Genomic DNA, 27716 nt, shown 5'->3' on the forward strand with positions numbered 1-27716 from the left:
CGTGATTGACTGGACTGAGACAGACCCGTGACTGGACTGGGACAGACCCGTGACTGGACTGAGACAGACCCAAGACTGGACTGAGACAGACTCGTGACTGGACTGAGACAGACCTGTGACTGGAGTGAGACAGACCCATGACTGGACTGAGACAGACCCGTGACTGGACTGAGACAGACCCATGACTGGACTGAGACAGACTCGTGACTGGACTGAGACAGACCCATGACTGGACTGAGACAGACCCGTGACTGGACTGAGTCAGACCGTGATTGACTGGACTGAGACAGACCCATGACTGGACTGAGACAGACTCGTGACTGGACTGAGACAGACCCATGACTGGACTGAGACAGACCCATGACTGGACTGAGACAGACCCGTGACTGGAGTGAGAGAGACCCGTGACTGGACTGAGACAGACCCATGACTGGACTGAGACAGACCCGTGACTGGACTGAGACAGACCCATGACTGGACTGAGACAGACTCGTGACTGGACTGAGACAGACCCATGACTGGACTGAGACAGACCCATGACTGGACTGAGTCAGACCGTGATTGACTGGACTGAGACAGACCCGTGACTGGACTGAGACAGACCCAAGACTGGACTGAGACAGACTTGTGACTGGACTGAGACAGACCTGTGACTGGAGTGAGACAGACCCATGACTGGACTGAGACAGACCTGTGACTGGACTGAGAGAGACCCATGACTGGACTGAGACAGACTCGTGACTGGACTGAGACAGACCCATGACTGGACTGAGACAGACCCATGACTGGACTGAGACAGACTCGTGACTGGACTGAGACAGACCCGTGACTGGACTGAGACAGACCCATGACTGGACTGAGTCAGACCGTGATTGACTGGACTGAGACAGACCCGTGACTGGACTGAGACAGACCCGTGACTGGACTGAGTCAGACCGTGATTGACTGGACTGAGACAGACACATGACTGGACTGAGACAGACCCGTGACTGGACTGAGACAGACCCGTGACTGGACTGAGACAGACCCAAGACTGGACTGAGACAGACTCGTGACTGGACTGAGACAGACCTGTGACTGGAGTGAGACAGACCCATGACTGGACTGAGACAGACTCGTGACTGGACTGAGACAGACCCATGACTGGACTGAGACAGACCCGTGACTGGAGTGAGACAGACCCATGACTGGACTGAGACAGACCCGTGACTGGACTGAGTCAGACCGTGATTGACTGGACTGAGACAGACTCGTGACTGGACTGAGACAGACACATGACTGGACTGAGACAGACCAGTGACTGGACTGAGACAGACCCATGACTGGACTGAGACAGACTCGTGACTGGACTGAGACAGACCCATGACTGGACTGAGACAGACCCGTGACTGGACTGAGACAGACCCATGACTGGACTGAGACAGACTCGTGACTGGACTGAGACAGACCCATGACTGGACTGAGACAGACCCGTGACTGGAGTGAGACAGACCCATGACTGGACTGAGACAGACCCGTGACTGGACTGAGACAGACCCATGACTGGACTGAGACAGACTCGTGACTGGACTGAGACAGACCCATGACTGGACTGAGACAGACCAGTGACTGGACTGAGACAGACACATGACTGGACTGAGACAGACTCGTGACTGGACTGAGTCAGACCGTGATTGACTGGACTGAGACAGACCCAAGACTGGAGTGAGAGAGACCCATGACTAGACTGAGACAGACCCGGGACTGGCCTGAGACAGACCCATGACTGGACTGAGACAGACACATGACTGGACTGAGTCAGACCGTGATTGACTGGACTGAGACAGACCCGTGACTGGACTGAGACAGACCCGTGACTGGACTGAGACAGACCCAAGACTGGACTGAGACAGACTCGTGACTGGACTGAGACAGACCTGTGACTGGAGTGAGACAGACCCATGACTGGACTGAGACAGACCCGTGACTGGACTGAGACAGACCCATGACTGGACTGAGACAGACTCGTGACTGGACTGAGACAGACCCATGACTGGACTGAGACAGACCAGTGACTGGACTGAGTCAGACCGTGATTGACTGGACTGAGACAGACCCATGACTGGACTGAGACAGACTCGTGACTGGACTGAGACAGACCCATGACTGGACTGAGACAGACCCATGACTGGACTGAGACAGACCCGTGACTGGAGTGAGAGAGACCCGTGACTGGACTGAGACAGACCCATGACTGGACTGAGACAGACCCGTGACTGGACTGAGACAGACCCATGACTGGACTGAGACAGACTCGTGACTGGACTGAGACAGACCCATGACTGGACTGAGACAGACCCATGACTGGACTGAGTCAGACCGTGATTGACTGGACTGAGACAGACCCGTGACTGGACTGAGACAGACCCAAGACTGGACTGAGACAGACTTGTGACTGGACTGAGACAGACCTGTGACTGGAGAGAGACAGACCCATGACTGGACTGAGACAGACCCGTGACTGGACTGAGAGAGACCCATGACTGGACTGAGACAGACCCATGACTGGACTGAGACAGACTCGTGACTGGACTGAGACAGACCCGGGACTGGCCTGAGACAGACCCATGACTGGAGTGAGAGAGACCCATGACTAGACTGAGACAGACCCGGGACTGGCCTGAGACAGACCCATGACTGGACTGAGACAGACCCATGACTGGACTGAGACAGACACATGACTGGACTGAGTCAGACCGTGATTGACTGGACTGAGACAGACCCGTGACTGGACTGGGACAGACCCGTGACTGGACTGAGACAGACCAAAGACTGGACTGAGACAGACTCGTGACTGGACTGAGACAGACCTGTGACTGGAGTGAGACAGACCCATGACTGGACTGAGACAGACCCGTGACTGGACTGAGACAGACCCATGACTGGACTGAGACAGACTCGTGACTGGACTGAGACAGACCCATGACTGGACTGAGACAGACCCGTGACTGGACTGAGTCAGACCGTGATTGACTGGACTGAGACAGACCCATGACTGGACTGAGACAGACTCGTGACTGGACTGAGACAGACCCATGACTGGACTGAGACAGACCCATGACTGGACTGAGACAGACCCGTGACTGGAGTGAGAGAGACCCGTGACTGGACTGAGACAGACCCATGACTGGACTGAGACTGTTAGGACCCGTAGCGCTTAGGGGGATTCTAGGCCTTCAAGCTTTGTGCCAAGTGTGTGGTAATGTGCTTTTTTCCTACCAGGGACTACATGTCCCAGAATGCCTTGAGGCGGGATATGGAATCCCTGCCTCCTTTGCACCAATCAGCTGCTGCCTGGGAGGTTCATATGTCTCCTCCCTCTTCTTGGCGGTGCTTGGTTTTCGTTCCTGGATTCCTGCCTGGTGCCGACCCGAGTCTCCTCTGGTTCTGTTCCTGAGTTCCCCGTGATCTGAGGTCGTGTGTCTCACCTTTTCCCCCTCCCGGTGAAGTCTCTCCTCGAGACCGCGTGGGCTCACGCGGTCTCTTTCAAGATCCGCCACGGAGTTTGTTTCAAGTCTCCTGCATGTTCTTTTTCCCGACGTGGAGATTGGAGTTACCCCGCCTCCTCCCTAAACGGCTCACAGGTGTGCCGCATAGACTCACTGCCTGGTGTCGTCAGTTTCTCTTCGGCTCCTCGGTGCCTCCGCACCGCCTCGCTGCAATTTTCAGAAAATAACTCTCTGCCTTTGTTTTGCGGACATTTCTCCGCGTAGTTCGTTTGATGCCCAGAGACCCTCCGCGAAGTTAGCGAGTTGGTTTGTCTCTCGGGGAACATTGTTACAAGCATTTATTGACCGGTGTATTTTTTGCCTACACAGAGAGGATCAACTTGTACCTACCGTTATTTATTACTGGATATACCGAATTAGGAAGTGACTCAAGACTATTATTGAACCCACGGAATTCGTATCCTTTTTTGTTTTGGAGAGACCAACGTATGCACCCATCTTTTGGTTCGTAATTACCTTTTCTTTCCTGGAAACCTTTTTGGGTTCTCTGCACTCCAAGGGCAGGTAGGAGCATTGCAGCACACTTGGTACATACACCTATTGTCTCCTTAGTTTGAATGTCCTTTTTGTTAATTTGCTAAGACCTTGTTGTATGTGTTGTTTTCTCTCTCCTCTGCAGGTTACTGCGTACGCTGTGCATATCCTTCCCAAGTGCCCTATCTTCTATTCAGGAGACCTATGGGTTTTGGTCTCTCTCTTTTCTAGCGACCACTCAAACCTATGTGTGTTTCTAATTCACTGGGTGCGTGGTGTCGTTTATAACAGAGAGAGACACTGTCTACACTTCTGAGGAAGCTGGTCTCTGCCTGGAACCCGTTGGGAGCCCGACAGAAAACCAAGCCCACGTTTTATTTTCCTCCCGAGTGTAGACAGTCATGGATGACGCAGCCATGCTAGGCGAGACAGATGAGGTAACATTAAGAGAGTTAGCGACCACTGTGGTGAATCTGCAAACAGAACTAAAACTAATCAGAAATGATAACCAAAGGTTACTAGCAGAAAACGCCCGATTAATAGAAGCCAGTAAAAACCCTGAAGTACAAGCTAGACATAGAAAAAGTTATATCCAACCCTCTCACTTTCCAGCGTCTAGCGTTAGCTCCTCGGGAGCCTCTCAGGACTCTACCACTCCTGTACAGGTTACTGTAGTTACTCCACCTCAAACGCCCTTAGCCATGCCCGAAAGATTTAGCGGAGACAGTCAGAAATTCAAAGTCTTTCTGAATCAATGCCACCTGATTTTTCTGTGTAAAGCTGCTTCGTTCCCGGATGACGCGGCTAAAGTCGCCTTTATCATTTCCTATTTAAGCGGGAATGCTGCCTCGTGGGCAGTGGCTTTGGTAGAAAATGATGATCCAGTGCTATATAACCTTAACCTATTTAAAGACAGAATGAAAAATCTATTCTCTAGGCACACCTATATGCAGGCAAGTGATAACGAGCTGCTGAATTTAAAACAGGGGTCAAAGGATTTATTGTCATATATCACTGCCTTCAATAGATTAGTGACAGAGACCCACTGGCCGGATGATAAGAGAACGTCTATATTTTATAGAGGGCTGCGAGACGAACTAAAAGACATCTTATCACAAATCGTAGATCCTCCTGAAAACTGTGCTGAATTTATTGACCTGGTGGTCAAATTAGACCACAGACTGGCTGAAAGAAAGGGAGAAAAATCTCGTAGTGACCTCCCTAAATTCTTTCTAACGAAGCAGGTGAAGAGTGATCCCAAAGACACAAGCGAACCCATGCAAATCGGGGGTATTCGTGGCCCATTAACTCCAGAAGAAAAGGAAAAAAGGCGAAAGCTAAATCTTTGCCTATATTGTGGAAAGGCTGGCCATTTTGCCCGTGAATGTCCTGTGAAGCCCAAAACTTCCATGAGTGGGGGGTTACCGAAATACTCTAAGAATACGCCTTCGGAAAACTAGTTGACTTGGGGAGTACTGAGGTCGCTCTTCCAAGTCCCTCTTTGTCTCAGACCTCTAAATATGTGGCTAACACATATTCATCCATTCCCAAACCTTTTACCATTACAGTGGTATTAGTGTTGCCTTCACAGGGAAGACATTCTATGGCTCTTCTTTTGGATTCAGGGGCAACTGGTAACTTCCTGGATATCACTCTAGCTAAATCCTTGGGTATGCAGTTCATAAAAAAGGACGTACCTGAAAACGTCAGAGCAGTAGACGGATCAGCCCTATCATCTGGGATGTTGAAATACCATACCCCTGACATTCTTGTGTTATGCGACAATGGTCATAGTGAGAGCATATCCTTTGACCTAATTGATACCCCCAATTTCGGGGCTATCTTGGGTGTACCCTGGCTTCAGACTCACAATCCCCATATAGATTGGGTAGCCAGAACTGTTACCCTACGCTCAGCCCACTGTCTTACTCATTGTTATAGAGACATCAACCACTGGCATACTCCCGTATATTGTGCCTCTACCACTATTGACGGGGCGACATTGCCTTTTGAATATAGACAATTTGCTGACGTATTTGATGATGTAAAAGCAGTGGCCTTACCGCCACATCGTTCCTACGATTGTAGGATAGATTTAATACCAGGCGCTGATTTACCTGTTAGTCGCATATATGCGCTTACGGAAACAGAGACTAAATACCTGCAAGAATATTTACAAGACATGTTGGCCAAAGGTTTCATCAGTCATTCCACCTCGCCAGTGTCATCCCCCCTTTTTTTTATTCCTAAACGGGAAGGGGGACTCAGAGCTTGCCTAGACTACAGAGTATTGAATAAAGCAACCATAAAAAACAAATATCCTCTTCCCCTCATTTCCACGCTGCTTGATCAGGTTAGAAAGGCCACTATTTTTACCAAACTTGACTTAAGAGGAGCCTATCACCTGATCAGAGTTAAACGAGGGGATGAATGGAAGACTGCCTTCCGAACGAAATTCGGGCTCTATGAGTACAACGTCATGCCCTTCGGGCTGTGTAATGCTCCCGCAGCGTTTCAGTTTTTTATAAATGAGATACTGCGGGAGTATCTGGACATTTTTGTCATCGTGTATATCGATGATATACTCATTTATTCCTCTAACGAGTCTGAACATGTGTCCCATGTACAAGCCATATTGGGAAAACTACAAGAACATCACCTCTTTGCAAAACTTGACAAGTGCATCTTCCATACCCACAGCGTAGCCTTTTTAGGATTTGTTATTTCATCCAAGGGGATACATATGGATCCTGCAAAAATTTCTGCCATTATAGAGTGGGCCAGTCCCACTTCCGTAAAGGAGATTCAATCCTTCCTAGGATTTGCCAACTTTTATAGAAGGTTTGTGGACCATTTTTCTGATCTGGTAGCTCCCATCACACGCCTGCTAAAAAAAGGGGTTGAGTTTATCTGGGATGGGGAAGCCGAAAAAGCCTTTCAGGCTCTTAAGGTCAGTTTCACTTCCGATCCCATTATGAAACATGCAGACGAAACGCAACCCTACTTCTTGGAAGTGGATGCTTCGCAATATGCGGTGGGTGGCGTGTTATCACAACGTGACATCATCAAAGGCACCCTCCATCCTATTGCGTATTTTTCGAAAACCTTGACACAATCAGAACAAAATTATACCATCGGGGAAAGGGAACTCCTTGCAATCAAGCGAGCCTTCCAAGAATGGCGTCACTACCTTTTAGGTTCCCCTCATGTGATCACTGTTTATTCGGATCATCAGAACTTACAATACTTTCGAACAGCTAAAGCCCTAACACCGAGACAGCTACGGTGGGTTGCATTTTTTGGGGAATATGATTTTTTGATTCATTTCAGGCCAGGAATAAGACAGGGTAAGGCGGATGCCTTATCCAGACTGGGTAAGGAAAACAAGTGGGTTCAGGAGAAGCCGGTGCCCCTTATGCCTGAGAATAGACTAGTGGCGCTAGGGGAAAGAATTCCTGATTCACGTACCTTCTTGGAGCACTTAGAACAGGCCTATGCCCCTTTAGATCCGCTCACCTGGTTACAAGATTCAAAAAACACCATTGTGGACAATCTGTGGTATCATGACAATAAAATCTTTTTACCTACTACAGACTTACATCATCTTGTTTTACAATGGTGTCACAATATGCCCTTAGCAGGTCATCCGGGGGAACACAAAACTAAGAGTCTCTGTCAACGATGGTTTTGGTGGCCACAACTATCGCATGATGTTAAGCATCATGTCAAGACCTGTCCCACATGTGCCCGCCAAAAGGCCTCACATTCCGTACCTGCGGGATTACTACAGCCCCTTCCTGTTCCCAATTGCCCCTGGACCACCCTTAGCATGGATTTCATAACAGACTTACCCAACACTCATGGATATACCACCATCCTGGTGGTAGTAGATCTATTGTCCAAAATGGCCCATTTTGTACCCCTAAAAAAGATCCCTTCAGCAGTGGAGTTAGCAGAGGTGTTTATCCGAGAAATTGTCCGGTTACATGGATTGCCTTCTGTTATAGTATCAGACAGGGGTCCCCAATTTGTTTCTAGATTCTGGCAAGGGTTATGCAAATCTCTCTACATCGATCATAGGTTGTCCTCAGCCTATCACCCCCAGACAGACGGGCAAACAGAGAGGACAAATCAAACCTTAGAGCAGTATCTCAGGTGTTTGATAACCACCTCCTGTCAGGATTGGGTACAAGCACTACCTCTAGCAGAATTTGCATACAATAATTCTACACACACTGCTTCTAAGATTTCTCCGTTCTTTTTCACCACTGGTTATCACCCCAAAATACTCCCCCTTGAGGTACTCCCCTCTGATACGTTAAACCCTGCGGTTCTCGATCATCACCAAACCCTGCTAAAGATATGGGAAACAGCCAAATCAGAACTAACCCTGGCGAAAGAGCAAATGAAGGCCCAAGAGGACAAACATAGAAGACCTGCTCCTGTTTACTCAGTAGGCGATAGGGTTTGGTTATCATCTAAGAACTTGAGACTCGAAGGGCCTCGTAAATTACAACCACGCTATCTAGGGCCCTTTGAAATACAAAAAGTCATATCCCCGGTGGTTCTCAAATTAGTCCTGCCCCCTGATATGCTGATACATCCTGTGTTTCATACATCTCTTCTGAAACCTTATGTGGCCCCTCTACTCCCAGAACCTCCTCCCCCCCCTGTCATGGTTGAGGGAGACATAGAATACGAGGTGCGAAGAGTTCTAGACTCACGCAGGCACAGGGGTAGACTCCAGTATTTAATTGACTGGGTGGGTTACCCTCCAGAAGACAGGACCTGGGAACCAGCGGATAACATTCATGCCCCTAGACTTATACGTAGATTCCATGCTCTTCATCCCTCCAAACCTCGACCTGTGCGTAGGCCTTTAGGGGGGGGTACTGTTAGGACCCGTAGCGCTTAGGGGGATTCTAGGCCTTCAAGCTTTGTGCCAAGTGTGTGGTAATGTGCTTTTTTCCTACCAGGGACTACATGTCCCAGAATGCCTTGAGGCGGGATATGGAATCCCTGCCTCCTTTGCACCAATCAGCTGCTGCCTGGGAGGTTCATATGTCTCCTCCCTCTTCTTGGCGGTGCTTGGTTTTCGTTCCTGGATTCCTGCCTGGTGCCGACCCGAGTCTCCTCTGGTTCTGTTCCTGAGTTCCCCGTGATCTGAGGTCGTGTGTCTCACCTTTTCCCCCTCCCGGTGAAGTCTCTCCTCGAGACCGCGTGGGCTCACGCGGTCTCTTTCAAGATCCGCCACGGAGTTTGTTTCAAGTCTCCTGCATGTTCTTTTTCCCGACGTGGAGATTGGAGTTACCCCGCCTCCTCCCTAAACGGCTCACAGGTGTGCCGCATAGACTCACTGCCTGGTGTCGTCAGTTTCTCTTCGGCTCCTCGGTGCCTCCGCACCGCCTCGCTGCAATTTTCAGAAAATAACTCTCTGCCTTTGTTTTGCGGACATTTCTCCGCGTAGTTCGTTTGATGCCCAGAGACCCTCCGCGAAGTTAGCGAGTTGGTTTGTCTCTCGGGGAACATTGTTACAAGCATTTATTGACCGGTGTATTTTTTGCCTACACAGAGAGGATCAACTTGTACCTACCGTTATTTATTACTGGATATACCGAATTAGGAAGTGACTCAAGACTATTATTGAACCCACGGAATTCGTATCCTTTTTTGTTTTGGAGAGACCAACGTATGCACCCATCTTTTGGTTCGTAATTACCTTTTCTTTCCTGGAAACCTTTTTGGGTTCTCTGCACTCCAAGGGCAGGTAGGAGCATTGCAGCACACTTGGTACATACACCTATTGTCTCCTTAGTTTGAATGTCCTTTTTGTTAATTTGCTAAGACCTTGTTGTATGTGTTGTTTTCTCTCTCCTCTGCAGGTTACTGCGTACGCTGTGCATATCCTTCCCAAGTGCCCTATCTTCTATTCAGGAGACCTATGGGTTTTGGTCTCTCTCTTTTCTAGCGACCACTCAAACCTATGTGTGTTTCTAATTCACTGGGTGCGTGGTGTCGTTTATAACAGAGAGAGACACTGTCTACACTTCTGAGGAAGCTGGTCTCTGCCTGGAACCCGTTGGGAGCCCGACAGAGACAGACCCGTGACTGGACTGAGACAGACCCATGACTGGACTGAGACAGACTCGTGACTGGACTGAGACAGAACCATGACTGGACTGAGACAGACCCATGACTGGACTGAGTCAGACCGTGATTGACTGGACTGAGACAGACCCGTGACTGGACTGAGACAGACCCAAGACTGGACTGAGACAGACTTGTGACTGGACTGAGACAGACCCAAGACTGGAGTGAGACAGACCCATGACTGGACTGAGACAGACCTGTGACTGGACTGAGAGAGACCCATGACTGGACTGAGACAGACCCATGACTGGACTGAGACAGACTCGTGACTGGACTGAGACAGACCCATGACTGGACTGAGACAGACCCATGACTGGACTGAGACAGACTCGTGACTGGACTGAGACAGACCCGTGACTGGACTGAGACAGACCCATGACTGGACTGAGTCAGACCGTGATTGACTGGACTGAGACAGACCCGTGACTGGACTAAGACAGACCCGTGACTGGACTGAGTCAGACCGTGATTGACTGGACTGAGACAGACACATGACTGGACTGAGACAGACCCGTGACTGGACTGAGACAGACCCGTGACTGGACTGAGACAGACCCAAGACTGGACTGAGACAGACTCGTGACTGGACTGAGACAGACCTGTGACTGGAGTGAGACAGACCCATGACTGGACTGAGACAGACCCGTGACTGGACTGAGACAGACTCGTGACTGGACTGAGACAGACCCGTGACTGGACTGAGACAGACCCATGACTGGACTGAGTCAGACCGTGATTGACTGGACTGAGACAGACCCATGACTGGACTGAGACAGACCCGTGACTGGACTGAGACAGACCCATGACTGGACTGAGTCAGACCGTGATTGACTGGACTGAGACAGACCCATGACTGGACTGAGACAGACCCGTGACTGGACTGAGACAGACCCATGACTGGACTGAGACAGACTTGTGACTGGACTAAGACAGACCCATGACTGGACTGAGACAGACCCATGACTGGACTGAGTCAGACCGTGATTGACTGGACTGAGACAGACCCGTGACTGGACTGAGACAGACCCAAGACTGGACTGAGACAGATTCGTGACTGGACTGAGACAGACCTGTGACTGGAGTGAGACAGACCCATGACTGGACTGAGACAGACCCGTGACTGGACTGAGAGAGACCCATGACTGGACTGAGACAGACCCATGACTGGACTGAGAAAGACTCGTGACTGGACTGAGACAGACCCATGACTGGACTGAGACAGACCCATGACTGGACTGAGACAGACTCGTGACTGGACTGAGACAGACCCATGACTGGACTGAGACAGACCCGTGACTGGACTGAGTCAGACCGTGATTGACTGGACTGAGACAGACCCGTGACTGGACTGAGACAGACCCGTGACTGGACTGAGACAGACCCAAGACTGGACTGAGACAGACTCGTGACTGGACTGAGACAGACCTGTGACTGGAGTGAGACAGACCCATGACTGGACTGAGACAGACCCGTGACTGGACTGAGACAGACTCGTGACTGGACTGAGACAGACCCGTGACTGGACTGAGACAGACCCATGACTGGACTGAGTCAGACCGTGATTGACTGGACTGAGACAGACCCATGACTGGACTGAGACAGACCCGTGACTGGACTGAGACAGACCCATGACTGGACTGAGTCAGACCGTGATTGACTGGACTGAGACAGACCCATGACTGGACTGAGACAGACCCGTGACTGGACTGAGACAGACCCGTGACTGGAATGAGACAGACCCGTGACTGGAGTGAGAGAGACCCGTGACTGGACTGAGACAGACCCGTGACTGGACTGAGACAGACTCGTGACTGGACTGAGACAGACCCATGACTGGACTGAGACAGACCCATGACTGGACTGAGACAGACTCGTGACTGGACTGAGACAGACCCATGACTGGACTGAGACAGACCCGTGACTGGACTGAGTCAGACCGTGATTGACTGGACTGAGACAGACCCGTGACTGGACTGAGACAGACCCGTGACTGGACTGAGACAGACCCAAGACTGGACTGAGACAGACTCGTGACTGGACTGAGACAGACCTTTGACTGGAGTGAGACAGACCCATGACTGGACTGAGACAGACCCATGACTGGACTGAGACAGACTCGGGACTGGACTGAGACAGACCCGGGACTGGCCTGAGACAGACCCATGACTGGAGTGAGAGAGACCCATGACTAGACTGAGACAGACCCGGGACTGGCCTGAGACAGACCCATGACTGGACTGAGACAGACCCATGACTGGACTGAGACAGACACATGACTGGACTGAGTCAGACCGTGATTGACTGGACTGAGACAGACCCGTGACTGGACTGGGACAGACCCGTGACTGGACTGAGACAGACCCAAGACTGGACTGAGACAGACTCGTGACTGGACTGAGACAGACCTGTGACTGGAGTGAGACAGACCCATGACTGGACTGAGACAGACCCGTGACTGGACTGAGACAGACCCATGACTGGACTGAGACAGACTCGTGACTGGACTGAGACAGACCCATGACTGGACTGAGACAGACCCGTGACTGGACTGAGTCAGACCGTGATTGACTGGACTGAGACAGACCCATGACTGGACTGAGACAGACTCGTGACTGGACTGAGACAGACCCATGACTGGACTGAGACAGACCCATGACTGGACTGAGACAGACCCGTGACTGGAGTGAGAGAGACCCGTGACTGGACTGAGACAGACCCATGACTGGACTGAGACAGACCCGTGACTGGACTGAGACAGACCCATGACTGGACTGAGACAGACTCGTGACTGGACTGAGACAGACCTATGACTGGACTGAGACAGACCCATGACTGGACTGAGTCAGACCGTGATTGACTGGACTGAGACAGACCCGTGACTGGACTGAGACAGACCCAAGACTGGACTGAGACAGACTTGTGACTGGACTGAGACAGACCTGTGACTGGAGTGAGACAGACCCATGACTGGACTGAGACAGACCTGTGACTGGACTGAGAGAGACCCATGACTGGACTGAGACAGACCCATGACTGGACTGAGACAGACTCGTGACTGGACTGAGACAGACCCATGACTGGACTGAGACAGACCCATGACTGGACTGAGACAGACTCGTGACTGGACTGAGACAGACCCGTGACTGGACTGAGACAGACCCGTGACTGGACTGAGACAGACCCATGACTGGACTGAGTCAGACCGTGATTGACTGGACTGAGACAGACCCGTGACTGGACTGAGACAGACCCGTGACTGGACTGAGTCAGACCGTGATTGACTGGACTGAGACAGACACATGACTGGACTGAGACAGACCCGTGACTGGACTGAGACAGACCCGTGACTGGACTGAGACAGACCCAAGACTGGAGTGAGACAGACCCATGACTGGACTGAGACAGACCCGTGACTGGACTGAGACAGACTCGTGACTGGACTGAGACAGACCCGTGACTGGACTGAGACAGACCCATGACTGGACTGAGTCAGACCGTGATTGACTGGACTGAGACAGACCCATGACTGGACTGAGACAGACCCGTGACTGGACTGAGACAGACCCATGACTGGACTGAGTCAGACCGTGATTGACTGGACTGAGACAGACCCATGACTGGACTGAGACAGACCCGTGACTGGACTGAGACAGACCCATGACTGGACTGAGACAGACTCGTGACTGGACTGAGACAGACCCATGACTGGACTGAGACAGACCCATGACTGGACTGAGTCAGACCGTGATTGACTGGACTGAGACAGACCCGTGACTGGACTGAGACAGACCCAAGACTGGACTGAGACAGACTCGTGACTGGACTGAGACAGACCTGTGACTGGAGTGAGACAGACCCATGACTGGACTGAGACAGACCCGTGACTGGACTGAGAGAGACCCATGACTGGACTGAGACAGACCCATGACTGGACTGAGACAGACTCGTGACTGGACTGAGACAGACCCATGACTGGACTGAGACAGACCCATGACTGGACTGAGACAGACTCGTGACTGGCCTGAGACAGACCCATGACTGGACTGAGACAGACCCGTGACTGGACTGAGTCAGACCGTGATTGACTGGACTGAGACAGACCCGTGACTGGACTGAGACAGACCCGTGACTGGACTGAGACAGACCCAAGACTGGACTGAGACAGACTCGTGACTGGACTGAGACAGACCTGTGACTGGAGTGAGACAGACCCATGACTGGACTGAGACAGACCCGTGACTGGACCGAGACAGACTCGTGACTGGACTGAGACAGACCCGTGACTGGACTGAGACAGACCCATGACTGGACTGAGTCAGACCGTGATTGACTGGACTGAGACAGACCCATGACTGGACTGAGACAGACCCGTGACTGGACTGAGACAGACCCATGACTGGACTGAGTCAGACCGTGATTGACTGGACTGAGACAGACCCATGACTGGACTGAGTCAGACCGTGATTGACTGGACTGAGACAGACCCATGACTGGACTGAGACAGACCCGTGACTGGACTGAGACAGACCCGTGACTGGAATGAGACAGACCCGTGACTGGAGTGAGAGAGACCCGTGACTGGACTGAGACAGACCCGTGACTGGACTGAGACAGACTCGTGACTGGACTGAGACAGACCCATGACTGGACTGAGACAGACCCATGACTGGACTGAGACAGACTCGTGACTGGACTGAGACAGACCCATGACTGGACTGAGACAGACCCGTGACTGGACTGAGTCAGACCGTGATTGACTGGACTGAGACAGACCCGTGACTGGACTGAGACAGACCCGTGACTGGACTGAGACAGACCCAAGACTGGACTGAGACAGACTCGTGACTGGACTGAGACAGACCTTTGACTGGAGTGAGACAGACCCATGACTGGACTGAGACAGACCCGTGACTGGACAGAGACAGACTCGTGACTGGACTGAGACAGACCCGTGACTGGACTGAGACAGACCCATGACTGGACTGAGTCAGACCATGATTGACAGGACTGAGACAGACCCATGACTGGACTGAGACAGACCCGTGACTGGACTGAGACAGACCCATGACTGGACTGAGTCAGACCGTAATTGACTGGACTGAGACAGACCCATGACTGGACTGAGACAGACCCGTGACTGGACTGAGACAGACCCATGACTGGACTGAGTCAGACCGTGATTGACTGGACTGAGACAGACCCATGACTGGACTGAGACAGACCCATGACTGGACTGAGACAGACCCGTGACTGGACTGAGACAGACCCATGACTGGACTGAGTCAGACCGTGATTGACTGGACTGAGACAGACCCATGACTGGACTGAGACAGACCCGTGACTGGACTGAGACAGACCCGTGACTGGAATGAGACAGACCCATGACTGGACTGAGACAGACCCGTGACTGGACTGAGACAGACTCGTGACTGGACTGAGACAGACCCATGACTGGACTGAGACAGACCCATGACTGGACTGAGACAGACTCGTGACTGGACTGAGACAGACCCGTGACTGGACTGAGACAGACCCGTGACTGGACTGAGTCAGACCGTGATTGACTGGACTGAGACAGACCCGTGACTGGACTGAGACAGACCCGTGACTGGACTGAGACAGACCCAAGACTGGACTGAGACAGACTCGTGACTGGACTGAGACAGACCTGTGACTGGAGTGAGACAGACCCGTGACTGGACTGAGACAGACCCGTGACTGGACTGAGACAGACCCGTGACTGGACTGAGACAGACTCGTGACTGGACTGAGTCAGACCGTGATTGACTGGACTGAGACAGACCCATGACTGGACTGAGACAGACCCGTGACTGGACTGAGACAGACCCGTGACTGGACTGAGACAGACCCATGACTGGACTGAGACAGACCCATGACTGGACTGAGACAGACCCATGACTGGACTGAGACAGACCCATGACTGGACTGAGACAGACCCATGACTGGACTGAGACAGACACACGACAGGACTGAGACAGACCCGTGACTGGACTGAGACAGACCCATGACTGGACTGAGTCAGACCGTGATTGACTGGACTGAGACAGACCCATGACTGGACTGAGACAGACCCGTGACTGGACTGAGACAGACCCATGACTGGACTGAGTCAGACCGTGATTGACTGGACTGAGACAGACCCATGACTGGACTGAGACAGACCCGTGACTGGACTGAGACAGACCCGTGACTGGACTGAGTCAGACCGTGATTGACTGGACTGAGACAGACCCTTGACTGGACTGAGACAGACCCATGACTGGACTGAGACAGACCCGTGACTGGACTGAGACAGACCGTGATTGACTGGACTGAGACAGACCCATGACTGGACTGAGACAGACCCGTGACTTGACTGAGACAGACATATGACTGGACTGAGACAGACCCATGACTGGACTCAGACAGACCCGTGACTGGACTGAGACAGACCCAAGACTGGACTGAGACAGACTTGTGACTGGACTGAGACAGACCTGTGACTGGAGAGAGACAGACCCATGACTGGACTGAGACAGACCCGTGACTGGACTGAGAGAGACCCATGACTGGACTGAGACAGACCCATGACTGGACTGAGACAGACTCGTGACTGGACTGAGACAGACCCGGGACTGGCCTGAGACAGACCCATGACTGGAGTGAGAGAGACCCATGACTAGACTGAGACAGACCCGGGACTGGCCTGAGACAGACCCATGACTGGACTGAGACAGACCCATGACTGGACTGAGACAGACACATGACTGGACTGAGTCAGACCGTGATTGACTGGACTGAGACAGACCCGTGACTGGACTGGGACAGACCCGTGACTGGACTGAGACAGACCAAAGACTGGACTGAGACAGACTCGTGACTGGACTGAGACAGACCTGTGACTGGAGTGAGACAGACCCATGACTGGACTGAGACAGACCCGTGACTGGACTGAGACAGACCCATGACTGGACTGAGACAGACTCGTGACTGGACTGAGACAGACCCATGACTGGACTGAGACAGACCCGTGACTGGACTGAGTCAGACCGTGATTGACTGGACTGAGACAGACCCATGACTGGACTGAGACAGACTCGTGACTGGACTGAGACAGACCCATGACTGGACTGAGACAGACCCATGACTGGACTGAGACAGACCCGTGACTGGAGTGAGAGAGACCCGTGACTGGACTGAGACAGACCCATGACTGGACTGAGACAGACCCGTGACTGGACTGAGACAGACCCATGACTGGACTGAGACAGACTCGTGACTGGACTGAGACAGAACCATGACTGGACTGAGACAGACCCATGACTGGACTGAGTCAGACCGTGATTGACTGGACTGAGACAGACCCGTGACTGGACTGAGACAGACCCAAGACTGGACTGAGACAGACTTGTGACTGGACTGAGACAGACCCAAGACTGGAGTGAGACAGACCCATGACTGGACTGAGACAGACCTGTGACTGGACTGAGAGAGACCCATGACTGGACTGAGACAGACCCATGACTGGACTGAGACAGACTCGTGACTGGACTGAGACAGACCCATGACTGGACTGAGACAGACCCATGACTGGACTGAGACAGACTCGTGACTGGACTGAGACAGACCCGTGACTGGACTGAGACAGACCCATGACTGGACTGAGTCAGACCGTGATTGACTGGACTGAGACAGACCCGTGACTGGACTAAGACAGACCCGTGACTGGACTGAGTCAGACCGTGATTGACTGGACTGAGACAGACACATGACTGGACTGAGACAGACCCGTGACTGGACTGAGACAGACCCGTGACTGGACTGAGACAGACCCAAGACTGGACTGAGACAGACTCGTGACTGGACTGAGACAGACCTGTGACTGGAGTGAGACAGACCCATGACTGGACTGAGACAGACCCGTGACTGGACTGAGACAGACTCGTGACTGGACTGAGACAGACCCGTGACTGGACTGAGACAGACCCATGACTGGACTGAGTCAGACCGTGATTGACTGGACTGAGACAGACCCATGACTGGACTGAGACAGACCCGTGACTGGACTGAGACAGACCCATGACTGGACTGAGTCAGACCGTGATTGACTGGACTGAGACAGACCCATGACTGGACTGAGACAGACCCGTGACTGGACTGAGACAGACCCATGACTGGACTGAGACAGACTTGTGACTGGACTAAGACAGACCCATGACTGGACTGAGACAGACCCATGACTGGACTGAGTCAGACCGTGATTGACTGGACTGAGACAGACCCGTGACTGGACTGAGACAGACCCAAGACTGGACTGAGACAGATTCGTGACTGGACTGAGACAGACCTGTGACTGGAGTGAGACAGACCCATGACTGGACTGAGACAGACCCGTGACTGGACTGAGAGAGACCCATGACTGGACTGAGACAGACCCATGACTGGACTGAGACAGACTCGTGACTGGACTGAGACAGACCCATGACTGGACTGAGACAGACCCATGACTGGACTGAGACAGACTCGTGACTGGACTGAGACAGACCCATGACTGGACTGAGACAGACCCGTGACTGGACTGAGTCAGACCGTGATTGACTGGACTGAGACAGACCCGTGACTGGACTGAGACAGACCCGTGACTGGACTGAGACAGACCCAAGACTGGACTGAGACAGACTCGTGACTGGACTGAGACAGACCTGTGACTGGAGTGAGACAGACCCATGACTGGACTGAGACAGACCCGTGACTGGACTGAGACAGACTCGTGACTGGACTGAGACAGACCCGTGACTGGACTGAGACAGACCCATGACTGGACTGAGTCAGACCGTGATTGACTGGACTGAGACAGACCCATGACTGGACTGAGACAGACCCGTGACTGGACTGAGACAGACCCATGACTGGACTGAGTCAGACCGTGATTGACTGGACTGAGACAGACCCATGACTGGACTGAGACAGACCCGTGACTGGACTGAGACAGACCCGTGACTGGAATGAGACAGACCCGTGACTGGAGTGAGAGAGACCCGTGACTGGACTGAGACAGACCCGTGACTGGACTGAGACAGACTCGTGACTGGACTGAGACAGACCCATGACTGGACTGAGACAGACCCATGACTGGACTGAGACAGACTCGTGACTGGACTGAGACAGACCCATGACTGGACTGAGACAGACCCGTGACTGGACTGAGTCAGACCGTGATTGACTGGACTGAGACAGACCCGTGACTGGACTGAGACAGACCCGTGACTGGACTGAGACAGACCCAAGACTGGACTGAGACAGACTCGTGACTGGACTGAGACAGACCTTTGACTGGAGTGAGACAGACCCATGACTGGACTGAGACAGACCCATGACTGGACTGAGACAGACTCGGGACTGGACTGAGACAGACCCGGGACTGGCCTGAGACAGACCCATGACTGGAGTGAGAGAGACCCATGACTAGACTGAGACAGACCCGGGACTGGCCTGAGACAGACCCATGACTGGACTGAGACAGACCCATGACTGGACTGAGACAGACACATGACTGGACTGAGTCAGACCGTGATTGACTGGACTGAGACAGACCCGTGACTGGACTGGGACAGACCCGTGACTGGACTGAGACAGACCCAAGACTGGACTGAGACAGACTCGTGACTGGACTGAGACAGACCTGTGACTGGAGTGAGACAGACCCATGACTGGACTGAGACAGACCCGTGACTGGACTGAGACAGACCCATGACTGGACTGAGACAGACTCGTGACTGGACTGAGACAGACCCATGACTGGACTGAGACAGACCCGTGACTGGACTGAGTCAGACCGTGATTGACTGGACTGAGACAGACCCATGACTGGACTGAGACAGACTCGTGACTGGACTGAGACAGACCCATGACTGGACTGAGACAGACCCATGACTGGACTGAGACAGACCCGTGACTGGAGTGAGAGAGACCCGTGACTGGACTGAGACAGACCCATGACTGGACTGAGACAGACCCGTGACTGGACTGAGACAGACCCATGACTGGACTGAGACAGACTCGTGACTGGACTGAGACAGACCTATGACTGGACTGAGACAGACCCATGACTGGACTGAGTCAGACCGTGATTGACTGGACTGAGACAGACCCGTGACTGGACTGAGACAGACCCAAGACTGGACTGAGACAGACTTGTGACTGGACTGAGACAGACCTGTGACTGGAGTGAGACAGACCCATGACTGGACTGAGACAGACCTGTGACTGGACTGAGAGAGACCCATGACTGGACTGAGACAGACCCATGACTGGACTGAGACAGACTCGTGACTGGACTGAGACAGACCCATGACTGGACTGAGACAGACCCATGACTGGACTGAGACAGACTCGTGACTGGACTGAGACAGACCCGTGACTGGACTGAGACAGACCCGTGACTGGACTGAGACAGACCCATGACTGGACTGAGTCAGACCGTGATTGACTGGACTGAGACAGACCCGTGACTGGACTGAGACAGACCCGTGACTGGACTGAGTCAGACCGTGATTGACTGGACTGAGACAGACACATGACTGGACTGAGACAGACCCGTGACTGGACTGAGACAGACCCGTGACTGGACTGAGACAGACCCAAGACTGGAGTGAGACAGACCCATGACTGGACTGAGACAGACCCGTGACTGGACTGAGACAGACTCGTGACTGGACTGAGACAGACCCGTGACTGGACTGAGACAGACCCATGACTGGACTGAGTCAGACCGTGATTGACTGGACTGAGACAGACCCATGACTGGACTGAGACAGACCCGTGACTGGACTGAGACAGACCCATGACTGGACTGAGTCAGACCGTGATTGACTGGACTGAGACAGACCCATGACTGGACTGAGACAGACCCGTGACTGGACTGAGACAGACCCATGACTGGACTGAGACAGACTCGTGACTGGACTGAGACAGACCCATGACTGGACTGAGACAGACCCATGACTGGACTGAGTCAGACCGTGATTGACTGGACTGAGACAGACCCGTGACTGGACTGAGACAGACCCAAGACTGGACTGAGACAGACTCGTGACTGGACTGAGACAGACCTGTGACTGGAGTGAGACAGACCCATGACTGGACTGAGACAGACCCGTGACTGGACTGAGAGAGACCCATGACTGGACTGAGACAGACCCATGACTGGACTGAGACAGACTCGTGACTGGACTGAGACAGACCCATGACTGGACTGAGACAGACCCATGACTGGACTGAGACAGACTCGTGACTGGCCTGAGACAGACCCATGACTGGACTGAGACAGACCCGTGACTGGACTGAGTCAGACCGTGATTGACTGGACTGAGACAGACCCGTGACTGGACTGAGACAGACCCGTGACTGGACTGAGACAGACCCAAGACTGGACTGAGACAGACTCGTGACTGGACTGAGACAGACCTGTGACTGGAGTGAGACAGACCCATGACTGGACTGAGACAGACCCGTGACTGGACCGAGACAGACTCGTGACTGGACTGAGACAGACCCGTGACTGGACTGAGACAGACCCATGACTGGACTGAGTCAGACCGTGATTGACTGGACTGAGACAGACCCATGACTGGACTGAGACAGACCCGTGACTGGACTGAGACAGACCCATGACTGGACTGAGTCAGACCGTGATTGACTGGACTGAGACAGACCCATGACTGGACTGAGTCAGACCGTGATTGACTGGACTGAGACAGACCCATGACTGGACTGAGACAGACCCGTGACTGGACTGAGACAGACCCGTGACTGGAATGAGACAGACCCGTGACTGGAGTGAGAGAGACCCGTGACTGGACTGAGACAGACCCGTGACTGGACTGAGACAGACTCGTGACTGGACTGAGACAGACCCATGACTGGACTGAGACAGACCCATGACTGGACTGAGACAGACTCGTGACTGGACTGAGACAGACCCATGACTGGACTGAGACAGACCCGTGACTGGACTGAGACAGACCCGTGACTGGACTGAGACAGACCCAAGACTGGACTGAGACAGACTCGTGACTGGACTGAGACAGACCTTTGACTGGAGTGAGACAGACCCATGACTGGACTGAGACAGACCCGTGACTGGACAGAGACAGACTCGTGACTGGACTGAGACAGACCCGTGACTGGACTGAGACAGACCCATGACTGGACTGAGTCAGACCATGATTGACAGGACTGAGACAGACCCATGACTGGACTGAGACAGACCCGTGACTGGACTGAGACAGACCCATGACTGGACTGAGTCAGACCGTAATTGACTGGACTGAGACAGACCCATGACTGGACTGAGACAGACCCGTGACTGGACTGAGACAGACCCATGACTGGACTGAGTCAGACCGTGATTGACTGGACTGAGACAGACCCATGACTGGACTGAGACAGACCCATGACTGGACTGAGACAGACCCGTGACTGGACTGAGACAGACCCATGACTGGACTGAGTCAGACCGTGATTGACTGGACTGAGACAGACCCATGACTGGACTGAGACAGACCCGTGACTGGACTGAGACAGACCCGTGACTGGAATGAGACAGACCCATGACTGGACTGAGACAGACCCGTGACTGGACTGAGACAGACTCGTGACTGGACTGAGACAGACCCATGACTGGACTGAGACAGACCCATGACTGGACTGAGACAGACTCGTGACTGGACTGAGACAGACCCGTGACTGGACTGAGACAGACCCGTGACTGGACTGAGTCAGACCGTGATTGACTGGACTGAGACAGACCCGTGACTGGACTGAGACAGACCCGTGACTGGACTGAGACAGACCCAAGACTGGACTGAGACAGACTCGTGACTGGACTGAGACAGACCTGTGACTGGAGTGAGACAGACCCGTGACTGGACTGAGACAGACCCGTGACTGGACTGAGACAGACCCGTGACTGGACTGAGACAGACTCGTGACTGGACTGAGTCAGACCGTGATTGACTGGACTGAGACAGACCCATGACTGGACTGAGACAGACCCGTGACTGGACTGAGACAGACCCGTGACTGGACTGAGACAGACCCATGACTGGACTGAGACAGACCCATGACTGGACTGAGACAGACCCATGACTGGACTGAGACAGACCCATGACTGGACTGAGACAGACCCATGACTGGACTGAGACAGACACACGACAGGACTGAGACAGACCCGTGACTGGACTGAGACAGACCCATGACTGGACTGAGTCAGACCGTGATTGACTGGACTGAGACAGACCCATGACTGGACTGAGACAGACCCGTGACTGGACTGAGACAGACCCATGACTGGACTGAGTCAGACCGTGATTGACTGGACTGAGACAGACCCATGACTGGACTGAGACAGACCCGTGACTGGACTGAGACAGACCCGTGACTGGACTGAGTCAGACCGTGATTGACTGGACTGAGACAGACCCTTGACTGGACTGAGACAGACCCATGACTGGACTGAGACAGACCCGTGACTGGACTGAGACAGACCGTGATTGACTGGACTGAGACAGACCCATGACTGGACTGAGACAGACCCGTGACTTGACTGAGACAGACATATGACTGGACTGAGACAGACCCATGACTGGACTCAGACAGACCCGTGACTGGACTGAGACAGACCCATGACTGGACTGAGTCAGACCGTGATTGACTGGACTGAGACAGACCCGTGACTGGAGTGAGACAGACCCATGACTGGAGTGAGACAGACCCGTGACTGGACTGAGACAGACCCGTGACTGGACTGAGACAGACCCGTGACTGGACTGAGACAGACCCATGACTGGACTGAGACAGACCCATGACTGGACTGAGACAGACCCATGACTGGAGTGAGACAGACCCATGACTGGACTGAGACAGACCCATGACTGGACTGAGACAGACCCGTGACTGGAGTGAGAGAGACCCGTGACTGGACTGAGACAGACCCATGACTGGACTGAGACAGACTCGTGACTGGACTGAGACAGACCCGTGACTGGACTGAGACAGACCCATGACTGGACTGAGTCAGACCGTGATTGACTGGACTGAGACAGACCCGTGACTGGAGTGAGACAGACCCGTGACTGGAGTGAGACAGACCCGTGACTTGACTGAGACAGACCCGTGACTGGACTGAGTCAGACCGTGATTGACTGGACTGAGACAGACCCATGACTGGACTGAGACAGACCCGTGACTGGACTGAGTCAGACCGTGATTGACTGGACTGAGACAGACCCATGACTGGACTGAGACAGACCCGTGACTTGACTGAGACAGACATATGACTGGACTGAGACAGACCCATGACTGGACTGAGACAGACCCGTGACTGGACTGAGACAGACCCATGACTGGACTGAGTCAGACCGTGATTGACTGGACTGAGACAGACCCATGACTGGAGTGAGACAGACCCGTGACTGGAGTGAGACAGACCCGTGACTGGACTGAGACAGACCCGTGACTGGACTGAGACAGTCCCGTGACTGGACTGAGACAGACCCATGACTGGACTGAGACAGACCCATGACTGGACTGAGACAGACCCATGACTGGAGTGAGACAGACCCATGACTGGACTGAGACAGACCCATGACTGGACTGAGACAGACCCGTGACTGGAGTGAGAGAGACCCGTGACTGGACTGAGACAGACACATGACTGGCCTGAGACAGACCCGTGACTGGACTGAGACAGACCCATGACTGGACTGAGACAGACCCATGACTGGACTGAGACAGACTCGTGACTGGACTGAGTCAGACCGTGATTGACTGGACTGAGACAGACCCGTGACTGGAGTGAGACAGACCCGTGACTGGAGTGAGACAGACCCGTGACTGGACTGAGACAGACCCGTGACTGGACTGAGTCAGACCGTGATTGACTGGACTGAGACAGACCCATGACTGGACTGAGACAGACCCGTGACTGGACTGAGTCAGACCGTGATTGACTGGACTGAGACAGACCCATGACTGGACTGAGACAGACCCGTGACTTGACTGAGACAGACATATGACTGGACTGAGACAGACCCATGACTGGACTCAGACAGACCCGTGACTGGACTGAGACAAACCCATGACTGGACTGAGTCAGACCGTGATTGACTGGACTGAGACAGACCCATGACTGGACTGAGACAGACCCATGACTGGACTGAGACAGACCCATGACTGGACTGAGACAGACCCGTGACTGGAGTGAGAGAGACCCGTGACTGGACTGAGACAGACACATGACTGGCCTGAGACAGACCCGTGACTGGACTGAGACAGACCCATGACTGGACTGAGACAGACCCATGACTGGACTGAGACAGACCCGTGACTGGACTGAGACAGACCCATGACTGGACTGAGACAGACCCATGACTGGACTGAGTCAGACCGTGATTGACTGGACTGAGACAGACCCGTGACTGGACTGAGTCAGACCGTGATTGACTGGACTGAGACAGACTCGTCACTGGACTGAGACAGACCCGTGACTGGACTGAGTCAGACCGTGATTGACTGGACTGAGACAGACTCGTCACTGGACTGAGACAGACCCGTGACTGGACTGAGTCAGACCCGTGACTGGAGTGAGAGAGACCCGTGACTGGACTGAGACAGACCCGTGACTGGAGTGAGACAGATCCATGACTGGACTGAGACAGACCCATGACTGGACTGAGACAGACCCATGACTGGAGTGAGAGAGACCCATGACTAGACTGAGACAGACCCATGACTGGACTGAGACAGACCCGTGACTGGACTGAGACAGACCCATGACTGGACTGAGACAGACCCGTGACTGGACTGAGACAGACCCGTGACTGGACTGAGACAGACACATGACTGGACTGAGACAGACTCGTGACTGGACTGAGACAGACCCGTGACTGGAGTGAGACAAACCCATGACTGGACTGAGACAGACCCGTGACTGGACTGAGACAGACCCATGACTGGACTGAGACAGACTCGTGACTGGACTGAGACAGACCCATGACTGGACTGAGACAGACCCGTGACTGGACTGAGACAGACCCATGACTGGACTGAGACAGACTCATGACTGGACTGAGACAGACCTGTGACTGGAGTGAGACAGACCCATGACTGAACTGAGACAGACCCGTGACTGGACTGAGACAGACCCATGACTGGACTGAGACAGACTCGTGACTGGACTGAGACAGACCCATGACTGGACTGAGACAGACCCATGACTGGACTGAGTCAGACCGTGATTGACTGGACTGAGACAGACCCGTGACTGGACTGAGTCAGACCGTGATTGACTGGACTGAGACAGACTCGTGACTGGACTGAGACAGACCTGTGACTGGAGTGAGACAGACCCATGACTTGACTGAGACAGACCCGTGACTGGACTGAGACAGACCCATGACTGGACTGAGACAGACTCGTGACTGGACTGAGACAGACCCGTGACTGGACTGAGACAGACCCAAGACTGGACTGAGACAGACTCGTGACTGGACTGAGACAGACCTGTGACTGGAGTGAGACAGACCCATGACTGGACTGAGACAGACCCGTGACTGGACTGAGAGAGACCCATGACTGGACTGAGACAGACCCATGACTGGACTGAGACAGACCCATGACTGGACTGAGACAGACTCGTGACTGGACTGAGACAGACCCATGACTGGACTGAGACAGACCCATGACTGGACTGAGACAGACTCGTGACTGGACTGAGACAGACCCATGACTGGACTGAGACAGACCCGTGACTGGACTGAGACAGACCCATGACTGGACTGAGTCAGACCGTGATTGACTGGACTGAGACAGACCCATGACTGGACTGAGACAGACCCATGACTGGACTGAGTCAGACCGTGATTGACTGGACTGAGACAGACCCATGACTGGACTGAGACAGACCCGTGACTGGACTGAGACAGACCCATGACTGGACTGAGACAGACTCGTGACTGGACTGAGACAGACCCATGACTGGACTGAGACAGACCCATGACTGGACTGAGTCAGACCGTGATTGACTGGACTGAGACAGACCCGTGACTGGACTGAGACAGACCCAAGACTGGACTGAGACAGACTCATGACTGGACTGAGACAGACCTGTGACTGGAGTGAGACAGACCCATGACTGGACTGAGAGAGACCCATGACTGGACTGAGACAGACCCATGACTGGACTGAGACAGACTCGTGACTGGACTGAGACAGACCCATGACTGGACTGAGACAGACCAATGACTGGACTGAGACAGACTCGTGACTGGACTGAGACAGACCCATGACTGGACTGAGACAGACCCGTGACTGGACTGAGTCAGACCGTGATTGACTGGACTGAGACAGACCCGTGACTGGACTGAGACAGACCCGTGACTGGACTGAGACAGACCCAAGACTGGACTGAGACAGACTCGTGACTGGACTGAGACAGACCTGTGACTGGAGTGAGACAGACCCATGACTGGACTGAGACAGACC

This window comes from Lissotriton vulgaris, chromosome 10 (genome assembly GCF_964263255.1).
Source record: "Lissotriton vulgaris chromosome 10, aLisVul1.2, whole genome shotgun sequence".
Taxonomy (NCBI): Eukaryota; Metazoa; Chordata; class Amphibia; order Caudata; family Salamandridae; genus Lissotriton; species Lissotriton vulgaris.